The sequence below is a fragment of the Rhinolophus sinicus genome, chromosome 2, assembly GCF_057876585.1.
Source record: "Rhinolophus sinicus isolate RSI-liver-muscle chromosome 2, RSI-T2T, whole genome shotgun sequence".
Taxonomy (NCBI): domain Eukaryota; kingdom Metazoa; phylum Chordata; class Mammalia; order Chiroptera; family Rhinolophidae; genus Rhinolophus; species Rhinolophus sinicus.
In genome coordinates, this window is record NC_142502.1 from 149137167 (window position 1) to 149163685 (window position 26519).

At 39.5% G+C, this 26519-nt stretch overlaps 1 protein-coding gene across 9 annotated transcripts in view; it reads right to left on the minus strand.

The window, feature by feature from the left end:
- The window catches only part of LOC109437798 (uncharacterized), an 802202-nt gene that overhangs the window by 148013 nt on the left and 627670 nt on the right, over positions 1–26519 (minus strand). For 2 of the 9 annotated variants that reach the window (XR_012496367.2, XR_012496363.2), the window contains one exon: positions 519–9260. The exons of 5 other annotated variants lie outside the window; for them this stretch is intronic. The gene's annotated coding sequence lies outside the window, so the exon portion shown is untranslated. Of the gene's footprint in view, positions 1–518; positions 9261–26519 lie in introns of those variants that run through there. 2 more of the 9 variants (XR_012496365.2, XR_012496364.2) reach the window with 2 other exon arrangements.

The window sequence follows — 26519 nt, forward strand, 5'->3', positions numbered from 1 at the left end:
TTAACAATCGCTGGTGACTGAGGATCACGTACCTGCCCTGAAAAATTAACCCTCCTTTGAATAATGGACCCTGAATTCATTTTCTTCTCTCAACCTGATTGAGTTTGACTAAGTGATCTCCTTAGTTTCATTCAAACCTGGTACAGCCTCCACCACCACCCCAACCCCCCTCAAAAAGAGCAGCATACAATCTACTTATCTTTAAGCCAAAAAATAAGAGGCGACGGTAACAAACCACTAAGTTAAGAAACACGAGCCAGAAAAATGCATGTCTGCAGCTTGATCTGGTGAAAACCTTTAAATTGCACACATGCTATGGAGAATCATATGCCTGGTATAGTAGAATGCATCAGAATATCTACAAAGATGACACAGGAAGAAAAGAATCAATGGCGTGTTCATATGTTTATAGTGTTGTGAGATTCAGTGAGCACCTTTAACAAAGGGGGGAAAAAAACACCCTACAACATCCTATTTGAGGGAATCTCATTCTTACACAGAGTAATAGATGCCCAATATCCCAGCAATTCAGAACAACTGTTTTATTTCTCACTCCATCAAGTTACAGGTGGGTCTCCTGTTGGCCCTGTGTTGCAGGAGTTGGAGTCTCAATGCTTTCTGGGTTAGATTGAGTTAGTTTTTGTCATTCACGGTCCATATGCAATTGGGATATGAGAAAGATAAAGAGATACATCATTTACACTGCTCTGTTTTTCCTTTCTGCTCACTTTCAGGGCATTCAGACAGGGCACAAGGAATGTCTATGAAGGACGGGAACTTTTGTTCCAAAGGCCACCATGGGTTCAATCCTCTTGTGCTGCCTTTATCGCAAACACTTTGAGGAATGAGCTATCTTTGTTCTCAGATGTTACTTGTCCCTAAGTGAGAGACCATCAGGACCTTCAAACCCAGCCTCTCTTGCGCGCAGGAAATTTGTGGGGAGATTGCAGTGCCAAAAGCTTATGTTTCTAGAGTCATCTACCAGCAAAAAGAGAGAGAATTGCATTCTTTGTGATCTAGTCCATGCTTTTCAGTTTGCAGGTATGGGGACTAGGGTCTGGAGAGCCGTGGTCACATTACGCCTTCCGGGTTCTGCTGGTCCCATGTAATAGACTCCTGTTCTACCCAACTTCCTTCTTGTGAGTAGTCCCATGATGCTGAGTGCCATTTAACTCATGGGGTCCCAAAGCCTCTTACCACTAGGTGGCAAAACCAACCCAGTGGTCCCAGTAATTCATCCCAGCTGAGCAGCCCCCTTTCCTCCAGCCTCATCCCAGGAAGTCTCTTTCCAGTGATGTTTTGAATTAAGAAGTTGCAATAACATTCTCACAGTCCCTTTCAGCTCTGTGGGTTGGCCTCTCCGGAGGCTAAAGGAATTCACAGCAGCCCCCTGAACCCCCTGAGCAGCCTGGGGTCTGTTTCTCCAACAGTTCTAAAGAGAGAAATCCATTGTCAGAAATGACAGTCTGGTTCCACCCCTCGGCCCAACATTTACTGCATCCAAGACCATCATCAGAGCAAAGAGAAGCCAAAGACTGTCTGTATCTGCTTCCTCTTCCTTTAGGGAGGTGTGGGGAGAAGCTGGTGTCCTTGCCTTTCATAGCTAAGAGAACAAACGCAATCAAGTGTGCCGTTAGAAGGGTCCATGTAAGGAAGTGATTTTAGAGGGAATGTCAAAGCTGGTGATGTTTTGTGTACTTGCATAGGCCCTTGTTAAGTGTCTGGTATACTTCTATATTTTGGATGATACATGCATGAGGACTGACGGATTCTGGTATGAATTTGTTTTCAGGATATTGGTGGGGCATGAAAAGAAGAACTTATTAGCCCATCTTACAGAGGAGAAGTGAGGCAGAGAGAAAGTGTTTCTCCCCTGTCCAACACATTAGCCAACTCAGCCTTCTAATTGGAATAAAACGGAGGCTACTTTACAACTCTCCTCCAGATCACAATGCTTAAGTTAGAAACACTGAAATCGTCCCCGTGCTTGATACATTGGATGCATGGAATTGGGAAGGAAAGCATTTCACTTTTTATTTATTTATTTATTTATTTATTTATTTATTTATTTATTTATTTATTTTAGAACCGGTACCTGCCTGACTTTGTGCTTAGGGATAAAATTTACATTTTTGGAAAAGATGCCATATCATAGCAATTTCATATTTGTTTAGTTTTGTATGATGTCATCATGTGATATAGGAGGAGTCTCTGAATCCTCAACTGGATATAAGAAACATGAATATGCAAGAGCTATTTTTGGAAAATGTTCATTTAAACTGTATTTGACCGTTTTTCACTTGGCATAGGGACTTTCAGAGCAAAGATTCCAGATTGCACCACAAATTATATTTATTTACTTCTATTAAGACTAATTGCGGGGGTGGGGGAGAGGGCACTCATTGGTAGGGGAAGAAAGTATTTTAGACAACAGGGGATTGTGTTCCGAATGTTACACTGCTCCTCACTTTTCCAGATCCCTCCTCTACCGGGAGGCAGGTCTAAAAATCAGATTGGCTCTTTCTGATGTGAAAACAATCTTTACACATATACACAGACAGGTTTAACTGAAGAATACAGGATGCTTAAAAATTCCCCAACTTTCTCTCCTCCCTCCACTTGCCCCACAAACCTGGAAACACCAGTGAGGCAAACAGTGTATGCAGACATATTATCCGTCATGCCACGTTGATGGAGGAGTTCTCCATTTTGCATGGAATAGGCTTTTCTTTTGTGACAATAATTTTTCTGATTCACTACTATAGATGTCATGTTACTAAGTCCAAGGGAAGAAAAAAAAATACAAAAGCTGGAAAAGATCCCAGTCATTATATGCAAAAAAGATGGAAAGAAAGCCACAGGAGGGAAAAAGCACACTCTTTGATGGGGAAGAAAAGGAGCAAGAAAAGAGAGACCGAGAAAGGTGTGTCATGGGACCGACTTTAATCCTGCATCCTCTGCCACATTTAGCTGCCTCTGCCATCGACTCCCCATATTTCTTCATGGGCTCAGCCACTGGCACTTTAGACCCTCCCAGGAGTCCCATGGCCCTTCCAAGTAGTGCACAAGTGGCACAGAGAGTGTGGCAACTTCAAAACATTAAAGGGAAAAAGGAATCTTCTTCCCCACCATCATCATTTTTAAAAACGGCAATTGATGTCGCCTGAAGCACAGGCTCGAAAACCCAATTATACTACATTTCATTCAAGTGTCATCAATTGGAATAATAGTGCCCGACAGTGAGGGCCCCTACGTGAAATGATGCTGCCATATTATTTTGTTTGGGTCCAATGTTTTCATAAATTCAGGCTTGGAGCAGAGCCCAGTGCTGTTTTCTTTCAAGGTCTTTACTTCCCGTGTCCCTTTTCTCAGATCTTGCTGCTCAGTTCTTTTCTTTCCTTCTGCAGATAGACCCATCCTGCCCTCTCCTCCCCGGCCTTGGCTGGCCTGTGGCAGCGGTGGCTGCTCTGTTTACTGAAGAACACGTGCATCATTGGAACATTTTCCACACCCCTTGGGCCAAATGTTTTATGTATTTGGCCCTGAGCAGCCTTTTGTATTCTGTGATGAGAAGCCACTAAAAACCATGCAGCGGCCACTAGCTCACATATTATAGGCTGTTTGTATATTATTGCCATTGTTATTACTGGTCTCCGTTCCCTGAGAGTAATGTGCACCTCAATGAGCCTTAATGAGAATGGCTCTACTTTGCAGGATGTTTGCCTACCAAAGGCCTCCCCACCTTCCTTTATGGTCATTACAGTTAAGCAGACTGCACTGGCTGCCTACCTATCCAGACATTTTAGTCATGCAAAGAGACAATTGGATGCACGGTCCTCCCCAACTTGGTGTGCAAAGAAGCACTCAGTTGCTGTTCACTTAGTCTGCTCTTCAGAAGAAGGCAACTGCATCTCTGATGACTCAGGAGGTGAGAAAAGATGTGGCATGTCTGCATGAAAAAATGGGTTGGAAGAAGGACACAGTTTTATTGATAATAACTGACCATGCCTCAATTATTGGCTGCATACTTCCTGTTAGATAAGGTTTGTGCTCTATGTTCTCACCATCTGAGGAACTTTCAAGAATATCTCTCTCTCTCTCTCTCTCTCTCTCTCTCTCTCTCTCTCTCTCTCTCTCTCTCTTTCTCTCTCCCTCTTCCTTTCCCTCTCCCTCTCCCTCTCTCACTCTTAATGCTTACCCACCAAATCTTGTTTACATGTTCCTGGCAAGATGTTAAATATCAATGCAGTGCTCAGCCAGCCTTCATCCTTGACAATAGCCATTTATCTTATAGGCCCTGGAATATTGGCCTATATATGTAAGTTGGGAAACAGGACGCTGAACCCCAATCTAATTTGGGGGGGCTTACTTCCCATCTGATTATTCCTGGTTTGGCTAGTCCTTTTGGACACAGACACTTGGCTACTTACCTCAAATTCATTGTAGTATGAGTCAGCCTACATTGAACTCCAAAGAACACAAAATAGAGCCTCTCAGCCAACCAGAATTGGTCATGAAGTGTGAGCAATAAATACATTTTGATGAGTTTGGTTTTTGCTATAGCATAACCGAACCTACCCTGACAGTAAGCTAAACATGTAAGCAAATAATTTTCAATGGATTAAGCATAGAAAAGGAAGTTAGTAATCATCTATAAATTGAGAGAGACTGGTTAGAGAAGATTTCTCAGGGTGATAGCTGAACTAGAGTAGAAGGTGGAGGACATGAATGAGGATTTTGCCAGGTATAGGCTGCTATAAGAATTCTAAGCCAAAGTAATGACATGTAGAGAATCCTATTACTTTGTGGGAAATTTAAATCCTTTTTTCGATATAGAATGAAATTAAGTGAGTAAGTGGAGGAGATGAGATCTAAAAGGGGGTGAGGGCTTAGTTCATACATCTCAGTTTACCTAGGACAGTCCGTATACTCCTGATGTCTTGGTATATATGACAGTAAAAGGGAGAACTATTATTAACAGTTCTCCCTTTTACTTTCAAAGATATCCAAGTTTGTATGATAAATTATATGCTCGTGTTACTTATACAAGTTTGGACAATTAAGTTTGCGAACTCCTCCTAGAAAAAGTGCTACATACCTCATTGCTGAATATCACTACGGTCACCTTCGAAGCACTCCCCTTGGGAAGCTATGCACCAATGCCAGTGCCTAGTCTACCCTTCAAAGTAATTTTGGAACTCTTTTTCTGGAATGGCCATCAGAGCTGTCATCGTATTCCCCTTGATGTCCTGAATGTCATCAAAATGTCTTCCTTTCAATATTTCCTTTATTTTGGGGTAAAGGAAGAAGTCAGAGGGCCAGATCAGGTGATTAGGGAGGGTGTTCAAAAACAGTTATTTGTTTACTGGCTAAAAACTTCCTCACAGACAGTGCCGTGTGAGCTGGTGCATTGTCGTGATGCAAGAGCATGAATTGTTGGCAAAATGTTCAGGTCATCTAACACTTTCACGCAGCCTTTTCAGCACTTCCAAATAGTAAACTTGGTTAACTGTTTGTCCATTTGGTATGAATTCATAATGAATAATCACTCTGATATTAAAAGAAAAAAAAGAGGTTAGCAACATCGTTGCAACAAGTTTGCAAATTTAATTGTCCAACCTCCTATGTCATGATTATGAGATTGGCTTTTATTTAATAGGTGATGGGGAGTCAACAGAAAGGAGACAAGATAGACTTAGATTATAGAAATAACCTTTTCACAGCCAACTTTTGCAGGAACTGCTGGGTGCCTCTCAATGTTCTTTTGCCCTTATTTAGAAATAAGAATCCTGATGGTTGGCAGGCCCAATATTACCTAGCGGAAAGACAGGTTACGCAGCCTCCTTTGCAGCTCACTATGGCTATGTGACTAAGTTTTGGACAATGAGATGTAAGGGAGAGTGTTACATGGAAATTCTGAAAAGTCTCTTGGGAGTGCGGATGTACACTTCATTGGATCACAAATATAAGCTCATGACACTTATAATGCAATGCTAGAACCTAGAGAGAATGTAGGTCCTTGATGACTTAATGGAGCCACCACAGGAGCCCTACGTTCCCTCCTTTCAGACCTTTATTATGTGGGACATAAATTTCTGTTTTGTTCAGGCAATATTATTTTTGATCTTCCCATAATGCTGCTTAAGAAACTGTTAACCTATAAGTCAATCACTCACTGAGAGTCAGTTATCATCAATTCAGCAAGGAGGTATAAGAAGCAACCATTTTGGCCCAGATCTCAATGTCATCCTCCAATCCAACTTTACCAAGGAGTCCCATATTTTGAGAGTTATTGAACCCTCATGAATAAAACTGATCATTTTCCATTTCTTTCCTTGGGTCTCTTCTCCATTGGTTAGAACCTGGAAGAGAGGGCACTTCCAGGAGACACTTCCAGGACACTTCCAGCTAAGCTCTCCTGAGAAACTTAGCTCTTGGATCTGGTTTTGTGCATGTTAATAATTCAACTCAAACAAATCTATTGCATTTCAAAGTGCTTTCTGTTTGCTGTGGAGTGAGAATGTTGTTTAATGGGGTGGGGGTGAGTATAGAATACAGAGAAAGGAAAGAGAGATAGGAAAGGGGCAGGCATTTACTTTTGAAGGAACAACGGCATTCTCAACTAAATGATTATCACAAATAAAGTGCTTTCCTGTGGATAGTTTCATTTCTATCTATTGGACTTACTGGATAACAAGAGCAAAAGCAAGCAAGTGTTCCCATCATGCAAGAATCTTGATAGAAGGAAATAGAATACACACACACACACACACACACACACACAATTTAATACATATGTATCAAAGCAGCCAAAAGAAGAGCTTCATGCAAGCAAGCAGTAAATGTAAAAAAAACAAAAGTGGATCTAGCCAGATTATATATTAAATAAAAGGCAATGAATAAGCACTGAGTGAAATTTTATATGTGCACATTACACCAAACCAGTCAAAGATTCTGACCCCTGGCACTGCAGAAATGATGCAGCCATCTTCTTCGTTCTGAAGCTTTCAATAAAATCATTCCCAAGAGAGCTAGGAAAAATTCTGTCTCTCAATAAAATGTGAAACCGTCGGTATTATGAAAAAGCATACTAATAATTGAATAGTGTTCTGAAGTTGCTTTCATAAACCTTCCCGTTTGCTTCCCTCCTCAGGTTTTAATATTGCCCAGCGAGTCTATCAGACCAGACGGGTTTTGTTGCCGATAGAAAGTTGTAGCATTGATTGGTGCCCTTGTGAGTTGCAGGTCAACAACGTGATATCAACAGAGATAACTTGACAAATAATTCACTCAGAGTTCCTAGACAGAGACCACCCATAATGAATATGCTGCTCAACAATTCCTAATGTGAATAAAGCTGGTACCTGGGCCCTCATGACAGAAAGAAATGTGGGTTCCTACTAACAGGATCCTTTGGCTAAGTTATGCTGAGTTCTACAATTCGTGGGCCATGGGCTGAAGGACTGCTGGAAAGGGTTTTGTGATGGTGAAGTAGCAGAATCTGGAAGTTGAAGTCTTGTCAATGGCAATGAAACTACATGAGAATATGGGATTGGCCAAAAATGTTAAAGGCAAAAGAAATCTGCAGCAGCATCCGGGATGAATGAACGTTTGCAGTCACAACAATTAGTACCAGTTGACAAGGTCTTTTAGAAAGATGTCAGCAGAGGGAGTCCACATATGGTACCTCTTTTACACCTTTCCAAAGTGGGCAGAAGAGTGGGAGGGGGAGGAGGGATGTTGACAGTAAACATTCAAGACAAGGGAGGTGAAGAATTTTTAAAAAGAAAATGAGTGAAAGACAACTCTTCAGTTTTGGGATAAACCAAAGGGCATAAGTACTGTTGGTCTTGCCAGCTGTCAAACCTCACGGTTCTCTGCTGGACCCCTTTGGAGACAGCTGTGTCCTGCTCACTGCTGCCTCACAGCCATAGCAGAGCTGGCACTGCTCATTCTGTCACTTGATCAAATCATCTTCACATATTCTCTGGCTGCTTCACTGAGGTCTTTCTTAATCTTCTAACAGCTCCTCCTCCAAAACACATGGGGTCGACTCTACTGTCCCCCATACTGACCAAGGAATTCATTCAAGATAGTACTGAAAATACACTGTGACGCTCCTCCCAATTTCAAACAGATAAATCAAGTTGAAACCAATCTCCACAGTGAGACTGAAAGAGGAGGGGACAACTGTGATGTGTGTATGGGGATGAGGGCCATCCTACAATGGCGGAGATGGCAGAAACTGTACACTACAGACCAAGGAGGTATGGAAGAGTCTCTGGATGAATTTGGCACTCATAAACTGAGTTAGCCTCTTCCTGGGAAGTATGGGTCTTCTTCCCATGATACACTCCAAAAAGGGGGGGCCCATCTCAATGTGTTCCAATTTTTCATACTTTGATGATCAAGGTGTATTCACTATCAGTGACATCAATTACGAGTACATAAGTTAAAGACTAAAACAGGTGTCTTAGAGAAATCTGAAGGGGGGGGGCTGTTTGTTTGTAGAGCTGGAACACAAGCCATTTCTGTCTCTCTTCTTCACCACTCTCCCATACCAGGAATTATGAATAGGTGTCATGCCACATGCTGAAGTGTTGGCAAATAATGTAAGTCCGAGGTAGAATACTCTTTAATTTTCAAAGCCAATGGTAGGTAACAGTGTGTTTAGATTTAGGATACCATGCTATTTTATTCCTTCTACTCCTGGGGCCCCATGGCCCATTTATTCCTCTTCCTTTTAGGTGTCCATGGTGTTTGTCAAAGTGGGTAAGCTCTGACTTCTGGAATAACAATGCCTGGAGGTATTATGTCCTTGAGGGAAGACTTTAATCAATAATCAATTTTTCCATCAGTTACTGGAGAGGTGAATCTAATAACCACTAACTACAAAGGAGGGATGCACCAGCTTCAGGTCATCTTCTCCTGTTTAAACGTACACTTACTCTTGCCGAGGAAGACCTGAGTAAGCTCCAAGTCTTAAACTTCTTTCCTTGGTCTTTATTCTTCCTTATCAGATCTCATATAATCCAACCAAGAAAAAACAAAGAAGAAAACCATCCTTTCCCTTAACTTGATCAGAAGACTGCCTCATCCACTTGAGTGAAGGCAAGCAAAGTGAATGCTGGGAGAAGCACGTGGCACATAGCAGTAGATACTTGAAAAGAGACGTGGATGTTCCTATTGAAGATGGGTGGGAGTGGAGCGTTTTCTCTGAATGTAGTATTGTTGCCGCTGGTCACCTCCACCAGAGATAACTGAAACAGAGACAGTGCTTTGTCAAACTCGGCCCCAGAGACAAACAGAGCAGCCATGAAAGGAAAGTTTTTGCACAGCTACTTCTCAAGAAACAGCTGTCCACCGTGGGTCCTGAGGGGGCTGCTGGGCACCTGGAGAAAAATCCTTTCTGTGTGCATTCCCAGGGGATAGTAGCTACGCCTCCTTCAAACTCAGCAGAAGGTCATGTGGACCTCAGGCTTCTCCTCTGTCAGGGAACGCATTGAGAGAAGGGCAGTATTTATGAAGTTTTATTCTTCAGAGCAGCTCTATGACCAGATGCTTGGTGAAAAGGGCTCACAGAGATTACAGGACCAGGTGAGAAATCAGAGAAATTTCTCTGCTGTGGAACAAAGCCAAACAACTTAGGAAAGTCACTGAAACTTTCAGTTTGGGCTTCTCCTGAAAATGAAGTTGGGGGATGAAAATGGGATATTAATTTCGCTAAGGCTCCTTCATCTTTGGACTTAAGTGATTCTAAACTGTCATCACTGTCTTCATATAAATAAATTTTGTCTATCTCGTTGGGTGAGAATAAAATGCTCTCTTTCTAAGACATATGGGGAATGTCAGTGTATATGTTTGCTGTTTACATTTTTTCTCACCAAGAAAAGCTGAGCCCAGACATTCAGGGAATATGCAGGCAGGGACTAGGGCATTTCAGGGATAGCAAAGCATCCACCTTGTTTCTTCATCTAAAATGGGAAACAGCGAGTCTGCTCACTTCCAGAAATGTTTATTTAGCTCCTACTGTGGTCAAAGCGCTGAGTCAATTCTGATAATGCAATTTTACATTTTCAAAGCAATTCAAATGATTTTAAACAATGCCAACATGAGTTATATTCTCGGATCTCCAGGGAAGTTCTCTAAGAGGACCAGGTATTATGATTCAGATTTTACCCATGAGAAACCTGAAGTCTGGGTGCATGAGGTGACTCCCCAGGTCCTAGCCCTGGTCAGTAGCCATGTCAGAACTGGACTCTAGGTTACCTGGTTGAAATCTTCTGTACTTTCTACTCTGCTGCCCCTATTCAGATAACCATTAGATACCTTTCCAGGATAGGAGAGTTTGCAGAATGATGATTTATCTTCAAGCTAAATTCGGGCCAACCAGTCTTTTGTATTTATTTTATTGTTGCTTTTCATTTAAAAAAAAAAAAATTGGTTTGTTTTGTTTTCTTAAATAGATCCACTTGAACAGAGACTTTGAATTATTCAAAATGATTTAACTTACCCCCAAGTTTCCTTGATATCCAAGGATCAAAGAAACTTGGAATGAGGAGGCTTGGAAAAAGGAAGGCAGACAATCCATAGGTAAGGGGAGGAAGGCTGGGGCAGGAGCCTGCCAGCTCACCACTTTAGCTCTGACACAAGAACTGAACTCATTAATCTGATAAACATCACAGCCACCCAAAGAATGAGAGGGAGGGGCTGCTTGCCTGGGGTGACAGACAGAAACCCAGAGACAGAGGCTCTCTAAAGACACAGGAAGTTGATAACAAAGCCAATGGTAACAGCTGAGACTTCTGCCTGGCACCTTGGCTGCTTAACACAGACCCCAACTTCATTGCCGGAAATGTTTTGCTTTCTCTTTAAAAACACGGTGGGCCTTTAAAAAGTGAAAATAAATCTCTTCCCTCCAGGCAGGTGTGCATGCAGCAGCCCACGCACAGACACACACACACACACTCAGTCATTTAACAAGGATGAGAGGGCATGATCCCAAAGGCTTTCCAACCTCCTGTCCAAGGAGAGTTCCCAGCTAGCCTAATCACTCTGGCAACAGCACACCTGAGCATTTCCCTCTCGGCACAAAGGAAAAGAGAGGGACTGAGCAGCTAGTTCTGTTGGACAAATAGTACTGATAGCTCAGGCTAGAAACAGCTAGTAGATGCTCTTCCATGTAGGGGGCTTTAACAAGCAAGTTTGGGAATCATCTCTTCGAAGGTTCAAATGTGACTTGGCCACTGCTTTCAAGTAGCTAAATCAATAGAGTCTGCTCTCCATCAATTTTTTTCCAAGTAATAATAATAAAATATGAAAATTATGATAATTATGTGTCCTGGACCCTGGATCGGGCAGACGACAGTGAGGCATATTTTCTAATGTAATTAAGGCTTTCAGCTGATCCCTCCCCGCTGCAATTGTTATTTCAAAAGTGAATTAATTAATCATGTCCAGCCCGCTCAGAATAAAAATTTGTCTTGTGTATTCTTACTGCAACCTGCAAACTCTGAATCAGAGCAAGAAGAGAAAGGCTGGGTGAAATTTCTATTAGACTGGACTGTACGGAGTCCCAACCTTGGATAAACTTTTGGGGAGGTTTCAGAGAGACATCTGGAACCACTTCTAAGCTTTATTGCAAACGATATGCAAATATCTTTCCCCTATGTTCACTTATGGTTCCCTATGCTAAACTCAAGCAATTAATGCTGACTCCTGGATGCCCAGGGGACTCAAATCTCCTGTGGTTTACACAGAGCACTTTAGCTATCATGATGAATTAGTGTAAGGCCCGGTAATGCACCTTTGAGTATGTGAGGCCTTTTAAGCCTGTTGGAGGTCAAACCTGTGGCAGTATAAAGTATTTTCCCTTGGCAGACTAGAGACTCTGACAGCATTAAGGTTGTATTTCTATTCATCACAGATTCCAGATTCCAAATGTCCAAAATCACCATCCTGCTTCTCTGGACAGTGGATGTTTCAGGCCTGTGGTGACTCAAGGTAAATATTTACCAAGAAGCCCTGGCAGGAGCACTTAGCATGCTTGGAGAAAGAGTGATGTGTCAATTCAGAGAACGGGTATCATTTTTCTTTTTGTCCAAACACAGAGTGGGTGCAAAACTCAGGGCAGGGCATCACTGACTGGCAATCTCCTCCCTGGACCTGGGTAGGTTCTAGCCAGGGGGAACTCTGCTGATCTCTTTATAAAAGGAAAGGCTGGAAAATGTGGCATATGGCCCAGAGACCTTGCTGGTCAATTTTATTTGCACAGGTAGGTGATGGATTGAAAAGATGTGGACTGAGAACCACAGAGCAGGTCCCTACTGATAAGTCATACTAGCTGTTTGGCTTTATGCAATTTTTTTTTCTTTTGGATATTAATTCCCATTGCTAAATAAAATGAGAGAATTGCAGGACCATTTTGTTGGGCTCTTCTAAGAATAAAACATGGTGGCTCTATTTTCCTCAATGGTATATTTTTGCTGGTCTGTGATTTGTGTGTGATACAGAGAAATGTATCAATGACAGACATGAAAAGATGCTCCACAACGTGTCCCCCTTCAGTTCATTTCTTTCAGTGTATCTCTTACTAATGCCCTGTACTTTCCGGGCTGTATGACCTTTGGCACTTTCATTAACCACTCTATCTCTGTTCCTTAGCTATAAAATGGGGTGATCGTAAGCTTACCTTACAGAGTGGTTGTGAGGATTATACGGGGAAAAAATGCACATGAAGTATGTGGCAAGCATTTAGAACGTGTTGGATAGTAACAGTAGCTATGGATTTAGCATTCCCTAGGATCTCCTCAAAACATTCTTGCCTCTGTACTTCTGGTCATTATAATAGTTTCCTATGACTGCTGTACTACAAACTGAGTGCCTTAAACAACAGAAATGCATTGTCTCATATTTTCGGAGCCTAGGTACTGAGGTCAAGGTAATGGCAGAGCAATGCTTCCTTTGAAAGTGTTGGGAAAAGATCTGTTCCCGGCCTCTTTTCTAGCTTCTGGTACTTCTTTGCCTTGTGGTAGCCTAACTCCAATCTTTACATGGTGTTCTCCGGGTGTATATGTGTCTGTATTCAAATTTCTCATTTTATTAGGACACCAGTCATATCAGGTTAGGGGCATACTCTACTCCAGCCTGACTTCATCTAACCTAATTCATCTAAACAAACCAAATAAGGTTGCATTCTGAGGTACTAAGGGTTAGGACTTCAACAGATGCATTTCGGAGGGACACAATTCAACCTATAAGAGTAACGGTCATATACTCTGTGTTTAACCAAACACGTCTCCTAATCTTCAACTTCTAAGCTCCTACTGCTCTTAGAGATGTAGGCTAACTTCTTATGCCTTCTCTGCCTCCGCACATCTGAGCTCAAAGGGGCTCTTCTTTCTTTGGAATTCTAGTAGGACTCATTATCTGCATCTCTTATTTGACACTTACTTTTAATTCTTTATATGTGGTTTATTGTCCTTATTACACATGTATCTTAGACCTTTAACGATATGAGAATACTGTATACAGTTGTATCTTCCCAAGCTCCTGCAACACTTCGTTGCACGGACTAGAAACTTAATAGCTAATTTCCATTAAGATAACAAATTGTTGAAGAAAACATCCAGAACAAAGTCACTGAAAATTTCACCTAAGTCTAATGAGCATACATTTCCATTTGTCCTAATTATTCTATATACATAATGGCCTTCAGAAAGTTTGTGACCAAGATTATTGCAAAAATGCCTAATCATACCTTGTTTATAGACATCTTGTTCCTCCAAGTGGCCACTTGCATTCAATCTGTAAACTCAGTACTACTAATAAGTTCTTGGTTGAACACTCACTGTAGGAAAGAAGCTTCAGGAAGTATTAGTTCCACATTCCGGGACGCAGCTTCAAGTCTTTGTTGTGTTAAGTATGCACTGAATTTGTTCTGATGATGAAGTATCGTATTCCTAGGCACCACTCGTCTGAGATCCCCAATTGTGCTGACTCTTCAATGGTGGAAGAAATCTTGGGAAGCACATTCTGTAAGGTCTCTGTAGGCCTGGGCCTTGTTCTGGATGGCTTGACAGCTTACCCTCTGCTTCCTCACAGGACGGAGGTTTTACAAGATCCGAATCGCCACTTCTTGCTACTGCTGAAGTACTTGCCTGATGCCAATTTGCTGCCTCTGCGCTTAGATTTCAGGATATGAATCATGTTGATAAATTCTTCTATACTGGGTTCTACCCAAACTATGACAATGCAGGTACCTCCTACATGGACTTCTTGTCCTACCAGAGCCTCCTCTGTGCAGAATCTGGCATACTTGGTACTTCTCTCTAACAATAAGGATCTGTTTTCATTTTGAGGCTCATGCATCTGTGCAATTTAACCATGTCACGCTCAAGCCTCTGCTAAGAAATGGCCTGAAGAAGTTTCAGAACCCCAACCTGCAAAATAAAAATCTGATGAGATTAGCCACTTTTTGATGAATATCTAGCCTTTGTTGGTCGACAGTACATTATGCTAACTTTATAATCATAAAAAAGTGATTGGTCCTTTAAGCATGGGTTAAAAAGGAAAGTGCATTAGAGCGAATGTGGTGAGTTTTAAGGTTAACCAGAACTGTGAGCTTGAGGAGGCCACACAAGGTGAGTCACAGGGATTTTATTGAGGTGACATAGGGGAAGAGCCAAAGTGCCAAAATTACCCTGATTGGTCATAATACAAATATGGGACATGAAGGAAGCTGGGAAGCTGCCATCCTCTTGTTTGTGTTTAATTTACATTGGAATTAAGTGCTAAATAGACTCGTAGAGAAAAGCTTTGCTTCCTCATACACATGTTCACAGGAGGAGTTGGTTGGGCAGCACTGTTTAGTGGGAAACCCTTGACACCAAATCAGCCTGATATTTAGCACTAAAATATTGATCCTTAGAGCATCAAAAGCAGCTGACAAAGAAGCCATGTGAGAGCGTATGAGAGCAAGCTGGCTATCCTTAATAGTGGCAACTAACAACAATCGTAAAACATGAGAAACACATTCACCAATAGATTGTCAGCCACCTAAAGTGACCTAATGAAGTGTTTTACCTTAAGGCCCAGACTTAAATTAATAATTTGTTTCCTAAGCACTTTGTCTAATATAGATACAGATTTAGAGATAGAGAGACAGATATATGGATATCTGTGTATTAGACAAAGTATTTAGACAAACTCTATTGGTACATACAGATGTCACTGTTGATACTTAGAAAAAAAAAATACTGGCTCTTTTATACTCTTAAAAACAATCTGTACTGAAAATTCGTGTAAGAAGTACCTGCTTTCCCATAGGGCAACATCATTAAAAGGCAGCTATCTCAATCCTGGGGACAGTTGGGGGCAGAGTTGAAAATCCTGTGAGAATGGAGCCAGTCCAATCAGACATGCAGAAGAATGCATGATAATCCACAGTCCCCTGGGGACCACCATTCTACACCAACACAAAGTGGAGTGACCAAGTCACATCTCCTGCATGCTGACATAATGGAGTCTTTCTTGTCTAGTCAAAAGACATAGAGGTATAAGGAAACCTCAGGGCAAGCCGAAACCTTTGGGAGAAGTTAGATGAAAACAGGTGAGAGATGGCAAATAAGCACTGGCTTTAATTTATAACAAAGCCAGGATGGGAGGAAAATGGAAAATATCAGTAGGCTCCTTCAATTATGTTTATGACTTTCTTCCTTTGTTTTTTGAAGTTGATTGATTGAAAACTCCTCTGAGCCATTTAACAAAGCATTACTTACATTAAGCTTGGGAAAAATACCAAAGAGAATAGCACTTTGATTCCACTAATAACCTCTTACCTTATTAAAGTAGAAATTTAATAAGGATCTAATTACCTCTTTGCCAGACTTCTGACTTACTCATGTTTTGCTTTCTTCCCTATGTAACGTGTGTCCTGACACTGATGCAAAATGTTTTTAGCTGTATCAATGTAGATATAGGTTTAGTTGCATGATCAGGAAATCAAAAGCAACAGATAAAAATTTCATTTTTCTCCAAAGTACAAAGATGTAAGTTTATTTCTATCTCATACAGTATTCTGAGGTTGGTATGGGGTTGCTGCTCCATGAGGTCATCCAGAATGGTACTGTGTGGTTTAGAAGCCCCAGGTTCCTTTTCAGTTGTCACTTTGCCATCTCTAGGGTATTAGTCTTGTTCACAGTCCAAGATGACTTATCACCACATCACACTCCAGTCATCAGGAAGGCAGAAAAGGGGAAGAAGACACACATCTCTCTTGGTTAAGGACACGTCTTAGGAATTGGATGCCTCACTTTCCCTGACATTTAGTCACATGTCCACACCTGATTGCAAAGGTGGCTGGGAAACATAGTTTTTTATTTCAGGCAACCATCTAGCCCGCTGAAAATATGGAGTCTCCTTTTTATCTTTGGTTTCCAGTAGTTTGGCTATGTGTACCTATGCACATCATAATCATATTTTTTCTTCATATTTATTTGGCGTAGGGTATCCTAAGTTTGTTGATTCTGAAAATTTATGTCTTTTGCCAAACTTTGGAAATTTTCACCCATTATTTCTTCAAATAATTTTTGTAGCCTTCCTGGGATTCCAACTACATGTATGTTTGGTCTTTTGTCATTACATTACCTGCCTCTGAAACTGCTTGTTTTTTAAATCTTTTATTCTCTCTGTTCATCAGATTGAATAATTCTATTGACCTGTCTAAAAGCTCAGTTTCCCTTTGTTGTCTCCATGCTTCTGTTAAGCCCATCCAGTTACATTTTTATTTCGTATGTTATAGTTTTCAATCCTGGAATTTCTATTTGGTTCCTTTTCCAGTTTGTATATTTCCCCTGAGCTACCCTGTATTTGTATTAATGACAAGTCTACTGTCCTCTACATTATTGTGCATAATTATACTTATCTGTCCCAGCATCCTGGTGACCAAAGGGTTGGTTTGCATAGATTGTCTTTTATCTTAAGAGGGGTAACATTTTTCTGGTTCTTTGCATATCAAGTAATTTTGAAGTATATTGTGAATATTGCAAGTATTTTGTTATGAAGACATTAATTCTATAATATACCTCCAGAAAGATAAATTGTTTTGTTTGTTTTAGAAGGCAATTAAGTTGGTCAAATTCAAACCAAAAATTCTGTTTCTTGGGCTATATTTCAAATTCTAGTTCAGTTTTCTTTAATGTTTAGCTGGACTCTATTTTACAATGTATAGTTTAAAGTAAAGGCAGAAATTTGTGCAGAGTTTGTGCCCAGGAATTGGAGTTCCTTTTCTGTCTCTTTCCTTTCTGGGATGGACACTTGCTCTCCAGATTCTACATTTATCTCAAACTCTTTCCTCTGTTCCTTTATGTCGGAAAGATTGTAGGTGTTCTATCCAAGTTTTATGTGCCTTACTCAATGCCAACTGTGGCTTACCCTCTATGTAAAAGTCATAAAAATCGGCAAATCAACCTGCCATTCTCTTTTTCATAGTGTCAATTCCTTTCAGAATCCAGTATGTTCTTTGTTTTTAACCTGCAACTATAGAGAGCATACGTTTTTATAAATTTCAATTTTCAGGTCTAAAAGCACAATCTAGTATTCGATGTGATACTTATGTACATATATCTCAAAGAGCTTCTCTCCCTTTCTTTTTCCTTCCTTTCTTCCTTCCTTCCTTCCTTCCTTCCTTCCTTCCTTCCTTCCTTCCTTCCTTCCTCCCTCCCTCCCTCCCTCCCTCCCTCCTTCTCTCTCTCTCTCTCTCTCTCTCTCTCTCTCTCTCTCTCTCTCTCTCTCTCTCTTCTTTCTTCCCTCCCTCCTTTCCTTCCTTTCCTTTGTTGTGGGAGTTACAGGGAGTAAGAGGTAGGAAAACTGTGAAACTCATTTTCATGAGAGATATGAATATGAAAGATAAAAATGAAATAAGGTATTTCCTCGTGAAATGTTTCTATTTCACTACAGATTTAGGATTTGTTCTCTTTCTTGGTGGGACCATCCCAAAGTATGAAAAACTGAAGGGAAATGATAAATTTTATTCCAGATAAAAATTGTAGAGCACTTATACAGAACAAATACTAAAACACAGAGTTAAAAAAAATGTAGAACAAATAACATGACTCTGTTTTTCAAATGTTTTAAATCCAGTGATAATCTGGAGGATTGTGAAGCACTGTAAGATACTCAGAAATCTGTGAGCACAATGAGAAATGTATGAGTACCTAAATGGGTAAGTGGGAGTCTGAGAATTTTAAATGCTAAGAGAGTACCCATTTTCAAAGAGAAATGGGACCTACTGTACCAAGTATAACCTTTTATTTGGCATAGTCAAGAAATAAGGTCTTCTAATTAATAGGGATTTAAAACATAAATCTTTTTCAAAGAATTTTTAAAAATGGGAAATGTAGCAAGAAGGTGACTTTTATTATTTATCCATGATTTGAATAGTTTTTACTTTTGTAACATCAATGATCATAATCCTGAGAGGCCAGATAGCGGAATGGTTAAGAGCCAGATTATTGGATCCTCTTTTGCCGATAGTAAGCTCTGTTACTTGGGGCAAATTACTTATGAACGGTTTTTTTTTTGTTTTTTTTTTTTCTTTTTCCCTTGTTAAATGGGATTAATAAGCTTATTCCATTGGGTTGTTATGAGAAGTAAATTATTTAATAAATATAAAAAAGTAAGACTATATCTGGAAATGTTAAGGGCTATTTCAATGTTAACAACCATTACTATTAGAATAAATAATACTGGAGCTGAACATTAAGGTTACTTCTGTTTTAATATCCTGGAACTCCATTTAAAAATATCACATTAATGGCATTTAATATATGTAGAATTTGCTCTGTGTAAAGCAGATTGCAGACCGTTCACCTACAGGAAGAATTGGTTCTAACTTTTCTCCATCCTTGATTGTTTATATGTCTAAAGGCAAGACTCTATACATCACATAAAGCACGTCAGATTCCTCGTCTGTGAAACACTGGACCTAACGTTACTAGCAGGTAAGATTTGTGTTTTGTTCACCAGGGCCTAGCACAATGCCTGAAACACAGTGTTATTAAATAATGATAGTGGAAATAAAGACTAATAACATTTTACGTGAATGAATATGAGACACTGAGTGAGATGCTCTCTTGAGAGTCCTTGCGATTCTAAGATTTATAGCTACTTTTCAGAGATTTCTAATGGATAGAAATTAAATTTGACTATTTCATTTTAAATAATGATGATTTTCAAAATATAATGTGTTAGCCTTTACCGACCAACCATCAGCTGATGATGAGCATTAAATTATTTTCTGGTATGAGATATGAGTCTCAAATGGTATATAATCTCTTTTCTGGTCCTCCTAGTTACAAAGACAATGACTAGATATAAAGGTGCATTTTCTGGTTAAGAAACAGGGTCTTTTCTATTGCAGATTTAATAAACTCAAGCAAGATTTTAGTGTCACTTCATGTTTCATCTTCAGAGCATGAAATGCTTGTCTCTGAATATTGACCTTGTTGGCCATAACTGACTGTCGGAAAGGAGTAGATCTCCTGTGTCTCGGTCATGTATAAATAAACTCCATGCAGAAATACCTGTGCTGGGCTCAGTCTGCATAATGTGCTTTTGTGTGCAGGTGTATGTGTACAAACACACATACACACACTTCTAGTCAACATGCAAACAAAAAATGAGAAAGGGCTCACTCTTTTATCTAGAAAAAATGTATAAGTACTCATTCTGAAAAATTAAGTGATCCTCTAAATGATTCCAGGACCTAAGAGAAATCTAACAGGTAACAATAGAATCACTCTTTATATGATGAGAAGCTCTAAATACTGTGGCTTGATACTTTGTCACTATACTAGGGCACAATGACAATTCAAATGCTTAGTGATCTTAAGAGCATCATTACTTTCAACCGCGTGATTGGGGAGATGGGTTATGTGAATGTTAGGGAGCAATTTGGAGTGATTTTCTTACTCATATGACCAACCATTTATTTGTTTACTCACTTATTTATACATTTAGTCATTCATTATTTACTTATTATTATTATATCCATACATTTCCTCAAAATACGAGATGGATACAACTTCATCCTTTCTTCATGCCCTTAAGAAGTTTATAGAATATTTAAAAAGTAAAGCTTCACTATGTTTGTGTGATTTTTCTGATGTTTCAGTGAGTACCTTGATCTAAAGCATAGATGTTTGTCCTATGAAGCCTTAATAATGTGTGATGTAGACAGCTATCTCTTAAATTGGAAAGATGTTATTAACACATATTTAAACAAAAATATACATGACAGTAGATTTTCTATATGGTTGGATTAATTTTTTCTTTTACTTTGCTCATCTGCATTTTTGACAATTAGCATTTTTAAGTGTACATTAATCGTTTTTAGAAGAGAAGGCATTTTCACTCCAGATGAAGCCATGATTTCATGCTTCAACATATACATCATCTATTTTAAATAAATAAGTAAGTAAGTAAATAAATAAATAAATAAATAAGCAAATCTTAAAGTTTCCATAAAGATATGTTACCCAGAGGAAATAACAGGCTTTTTTTTTTTTTTTTCTGATAACAGGCTTTTATCAGCAACAATACAGGCCAGAAGGTAATGAATTCTTATTTTCAAGGAATTAACAGAAATTAACTGTCAGCCCTAGAATTTTATGCCGAGCTATATTATCCTTCAGAAATAAGGACAAAAATAAATACAATTTTAGCCATACGAAAACTAAGATTGCTTTTTCCCACATAAGCCCTTATTAATAGAGTGCTAAACAAATGCTTCTGAAAAAATAAAATACAATATAAAATAAAATAAATCATGAGAAACGTTTAAGGGCAAAAACTAAACTGTGAAGAGCACAGAAAGTGATTGAAGTTATCAGATAATTTAAGTCTATATTGATGCTTTTTTTAAATACTCAGTTTTAGGTTAAATATAAGTAAAATTATGACTCCAGACAATAAAATCAAGAAGAGTGGGATGTTTAATTGGCAGCTAAATTGTGTTAAAATTATTGTAGTCCTTAGGACACAATATTTTTGAAAATGAGTTGCTATAGTTATATTATAAAAATTATAGTCATGTAAATATGTTTAAAAATTAATGGCACTCATTAAGTGAAGTGAAATGCAATGCATATAATCCAAATCACAATAAGAAAATAAATATATGGTGAAGTTTGGAGAGAAACAGAAAGAAGTTCTTCAACTGAAAACAAGACTAAAATGAAGAAGAAAAGGAAAAGGATGGTAAAAGCCAAACACAATATATGATGGTATAAATAACTCAACACATATCAGTAATCACAGTAACTGTCAATGGCATGTGCAAATACACAGTAAGTACATAAACTCCTACATTGGAATACAGAGATTATCAGACTAGGTTAAAAAGAGAAAGTTATACTCATGAGTTACTTGAAAGAGATCTCCTAAACAAAGCCACATTAAAAGGCCAGAGATAAGAGGGAGGGGGGAACATAGATACATAATGTAAATACTAGCCAAAAAGGTGGTAGCGTTATTACTACAGACAAAATAAAATTTAAGGGGATCCAGCCCTAATAGGTTTAAGAAGACTGCATATTAATAACAAGCAATCCACCATAAAGTACAGCAATCCTGAAGACTATTTACCTAATAGTATAGCTAAGAACTCTGCAATAGAAAAAATATACCACAGTTGCAGACACACAGTACAGTATCTTTCGTCCAGCCAGACCCATGGCCAGAGCCACAAGGTCCCAGAGCTTGGGATCCAGCTTATAGCCCACCTTATAGCCCACCCTGTAGCTAGTGTGGATCCCAGGGTTAGAAGGAGAGAAAACATTTTCAGCCTGATCATTGTGGGTAAAATCTTTTCTCCAATATAGGATAGGTAAAATCTTTTCTCCAACAACGAGAGAGAGAGAGAAAGAGAGAAAGAGAGGGAGAGAGAGAGAGAAATAAAGGAAAAGGTGGAAGGGAGGGCGGAGAAAAGCCTAGATGGATCATACAAGCACATGAAAACAAACTTCCATGGATGTTCTTAAACATGCTGTTATAACCCCTTGCTAATATGTCCTGCCAAATAGGTGAATTTATCCCTGCTGAAGAGAACAGCCAATGGTTACGTGATGTCTGACTGAGGAAAGCATGAAATATTTAATCAGGGCATGCTTGGCATTGGATGCAACTCAGAACACTCTTTGCCTTGCCAGATGTTTATTTCCCTTTCCTTGCCCTCTCTCCATCTGAGCTGCGCTCAGTTAAAGGTGTCTTTGGAACACAGACTGAGGCACTATCTACAAACTGTCATCTTTGGTGAAATACATGCAGAATGTATGATTGACTTTCTTCCATTGAAGTTCAAGGCCCCTGCTAAAACAACACTGCCCAGAGTCCCTTCAAGTTCATTTTATAAACTATCACATCAAATAAAAATAGACAACTGGACCAAAAATGCAATCAAAGTTGGCCTGGAACATAGATATGGACTTGGAAGGTCAAGCTGGTATTAAGCCAGTAGGTAAGTTTGGTTTCTAGACAGCAGCGTACCACTGTGTTTTAAAAACTGAGTATGTATGTTAAGAATACATAGCTCTTTCTCCCAACTACCTTGAGATGTCTAGACATACAAATACATGCCCTAGTAAACCCCAGACATCATTCAAATGATGCTGGTGTGACACCACTACAGAGAAATGAGCCCACAAACATTTGAAGGGACTTGGCCAGACCACTCCAGTGAGGAAAAAAAACTTTAGTAAAGCTTCACTTCCTACATTAGGAAACAGAAGCTCAGAGGTTAAGTGACTTGTTCAAAAATCCTCCAACTGATGGGCTCGTAATAGAGTTAGGTTAGAACTAGAACTCCCAGACAAAGACGCTTTTCTTAATGACTGATGGAATCTTCTAACTCACAAGAGTGGCCAATGGGAGAAAGAAATCATTATAATGCAGCTTGCTAATTTGTCTGATCCTCAGAAAGACACTCAGGTAATGATTGGACTAGACTCATTTGATGCACACACTGGTTTATATCCTTGCCTTGTGCACATGGAGACAAAGCAAGGAGGGACCGCATGCTGGGGTTAAGCACTCCATCTGAATATGATTCATTGTGTCAATAAGGCAGTTGGTTAATGGTTGTAGTTTTTAAATGAATTCCTTTGAACTTTGCAACCAGTTTCAGTGACTGATTCAAAAGACCCTTGACAGCATTTAAGAGTTAAACCATACTTCAAAAGTTCTTAATGTTCAACTAGAAATATACCACAGGCATTGGGATTTCTGATTCTGGTTTGGGTTCCTTGTGAATAGGGAGATGTTTAGCAAGAAAGCCCTTAACTGCTTACAGGCTTTACATTCACTATTGAAATGCAAGCCAGACATAGAGCCAAGTCAGCAAAATAATGATTACGGCAAATGGGTGTGCTAAGTTGGGTTGTTAGCAATTTATTCAAATTAAGAGTTGGGGCTTTATCATAATCACTTGAGAAGTATGCCATTCACAGCATCATTTATTTTCACATGTGATGTTCATCCTAATTTCTAAGTTTACCACCATCCCCTTCCAAAATATAAACATATAGTCTACTCATGGCTCACTTAAAAGACTTCCCTCAAGTTAGAAGGTGAATTTAAAAAAGAGTACGACATTCTTTTTTTTTTTTTTTTTCTTTTAGGAAGCCCTCCAAATTTAAAATTTTTATTTAGATCTTAAGAGACTTCAAGCATTTTCTATTGCTCAGTATTTTATTATTATACATGATTTCAGTTAAAGTCAGCGACAGCAAACTCAAATGGGGTCATTAAAGAAAGCTTAATGAAGGGACAAGTAAAAGAGCAGGGGTATGGGAAACCTCAATTTTGTGTAATACTTTGGGGCTGGCAATGATTGGGATCAATTACTGCTCCTAAGCCTGAATGGGCAAAGGGAAGAAGTGGTGAGGGAATGCAGAAAGCCTGGCCATTACTGGGGAGGAGGCGGGCTAACAGAAGCAGTGGTCTTCAGTAGAGAACACAGTCAGCCCACAATGACCCAGCAGAAAGGGAGCTTAAAGAACAAATACCCACCCCCACCTTTAGATCTCCTGCTGGTGCTTCCCATTAGCAAAAAGCAACTAGAAGCCAGAGGGTGAGGAATAGATTGAAATAGTCTACATATTGTAGTTCTCTGCCCAGAGCAGGGTAGGTAGGGGTGGAAAGTGGATCAGGGCAAGGGTAGAGGATGAGGGAGGTGGAATGGAAAATACACAGCTCACAGGTGCTGGTTTTGCTCCCCTTAGGGCCTAGACACTTTAAATCCTTTGAATTTTTCTTGACATTAACATGAGAGTCTCAAAGAAACTACAGAATCATTTCTTCTCTAAGTCATTGAAAAGCCAGCAAAGTCAGTGCTGACTTCTAGAGTAGAGCATAAAAGAAATCAAGGTGAATGCATTTGCAGTTTTTGTTTTTTGGATCCTTCCCTCAAAGTTATCTCAGGATTTTCCCTTCTTTCCTTTCGGTAACCTTCTTAAATTAGTGACTGATATGCCGACCCTCTAATACTCATGAGCTCTCCTCAGAGAGGGTAAAGGCAGGACCAATTTACTCAGATGGCCACTGGATATTTTTACCAGGAAGAATGAGAGACAAACCTTACTTTTCTATGGGAAAAACCATAGTAGTCGCTGGCATCTGGTGCCCCATCTTGAAAGGATTGGGAGGATCCAAAAGGCAGATGACTCTACAGATCACCAGCCCCCCAGAGCACATTTGTCAAGTCTTTTGATTTCTCTGGGGTCAACATCAAAAAGTGAGAGGCAGATTTCATTCTAAAAGAAGAGACAATTTACTAAAAGGCAAATGAAGGAGGGTAGGCTGGACAATGATCAAGGAGTGAAAAAGGACTCAAAGTGCCAGGGAGTGGGGCAGAGGAAAGAGAACAGAGTCAGCAAGTCCCTGAACTAAGTTCCATGGCATGTAGTTTATTGCTATGGCTGCCTTTTGAGCAGTCTCTCTATGCAATCACATCTTTGCATAGATATACCCCTCTACATGTAGCTTCTTGAAGTTTGATGGATTTACTTGCATCAACCTGAATAGCTACTTATATACCAGAATATTTGAAACACGAAATAAAGAATGGATTTTCTTCAATACTGATATTCTATGAGTAAGGGGCACACAAGAGAGTCAGATTCCAAGGAAAAGAGAGGTCTCTCTTAATGAGCAGAAATGCTGGAATTTTTCAGTTGTCTTGTTGCCTTTGCAAAAATGAAACAAAGGACTTTTTTTTTTTTAAGTCTTGAATCTTTTCATCTTAATGGGTAACCCTAACAGATAGCACAAGTTGGTTTGTGTTCACTCCCTTTATATTTCCAGTCAGTGCAGAGTGAAGCTCAACATGGGAAACCAATGCTCAAGCTTGAATGAGAATTGATGAATACGAGTATATACCTCTCTCCTTTGTTTACCAGGACTGTGCAGCTTAGAAGATATACAGATAGCAAGTAAGCATATGAAAAGTTATTCAAAATCGTATGTCATTAGCGAATTGCAAATAAAATCAATGAGATACCACTACACACCTATTAGGATGACTAAAATCCACAACACTGACAACCCTAAATGCTGGCAAGGAAATGGAGCAACATGAACGCTCATTCATTGCTGGGGGAAACGCAAAATGGTACAGCCACTTTGGAAAACAGTTTGGAGGTTTCTTACTTAACTAAACACACTCTCACCATATAATCCACCAATCATGCTCCTTGCTATTTACCCAAAGGAGCTAACGATGCATATCCACACAAAATCCTCCACATGGATATTTATAGCAGCTTTATTCATAATTGCCGAAAGCTGGAAGCAACCAAGACATCCCTGAAAGATGAGCAGACAAATTGTGGTATATCCAGATAATGAAATACTATTCAAGTTGAAAAAGAAATGAGCTATAAAACTGTGAAAAACATGCAGGAGCCTTAAATGCATACCACTGTGAAAGAAGCCAACGTGAAAAGGTTCCATATTGTAAGATCCCAACTATATGACATTCTGGAAAAGGCAAAACTAAGGAGACAGTAAAATGGTCATTGATTGCCAAGGTTAGGCAAGAGGGAGGGATGACTAGTCAGAGCACACAGGATCTTTAGGGCAGTAAAACTATTCTGTATGACACTATAACGGTGGATGCATGTCATTACACATTTTGTCAAAACTCATAAAATGTACAACCTCAAGAGTGAACCTGAATGTAAACTGTGGACTTTGGGAGATAATGATGTTGTCGATGTAGGCTCATCAACTGTAACAAACATACCACTGATGTAGAAAATGTTGATAATGGGAGAGGCTGTGCACGTGTGAGGGCAGTAGGTATATGGGAACTCTCCATATCTTTTAGTTGGTTTCTTTTTTTGTTTGTTTGTTTGGTATGCAGGAGCTCACCACAAATGTATTTTCTTTTTTTTTTTTTTTCAGGGGTGATGTCTTTTTTTATTTTTATTTTTTTATAATTTGATTAGTTTCAGGTGCACAAG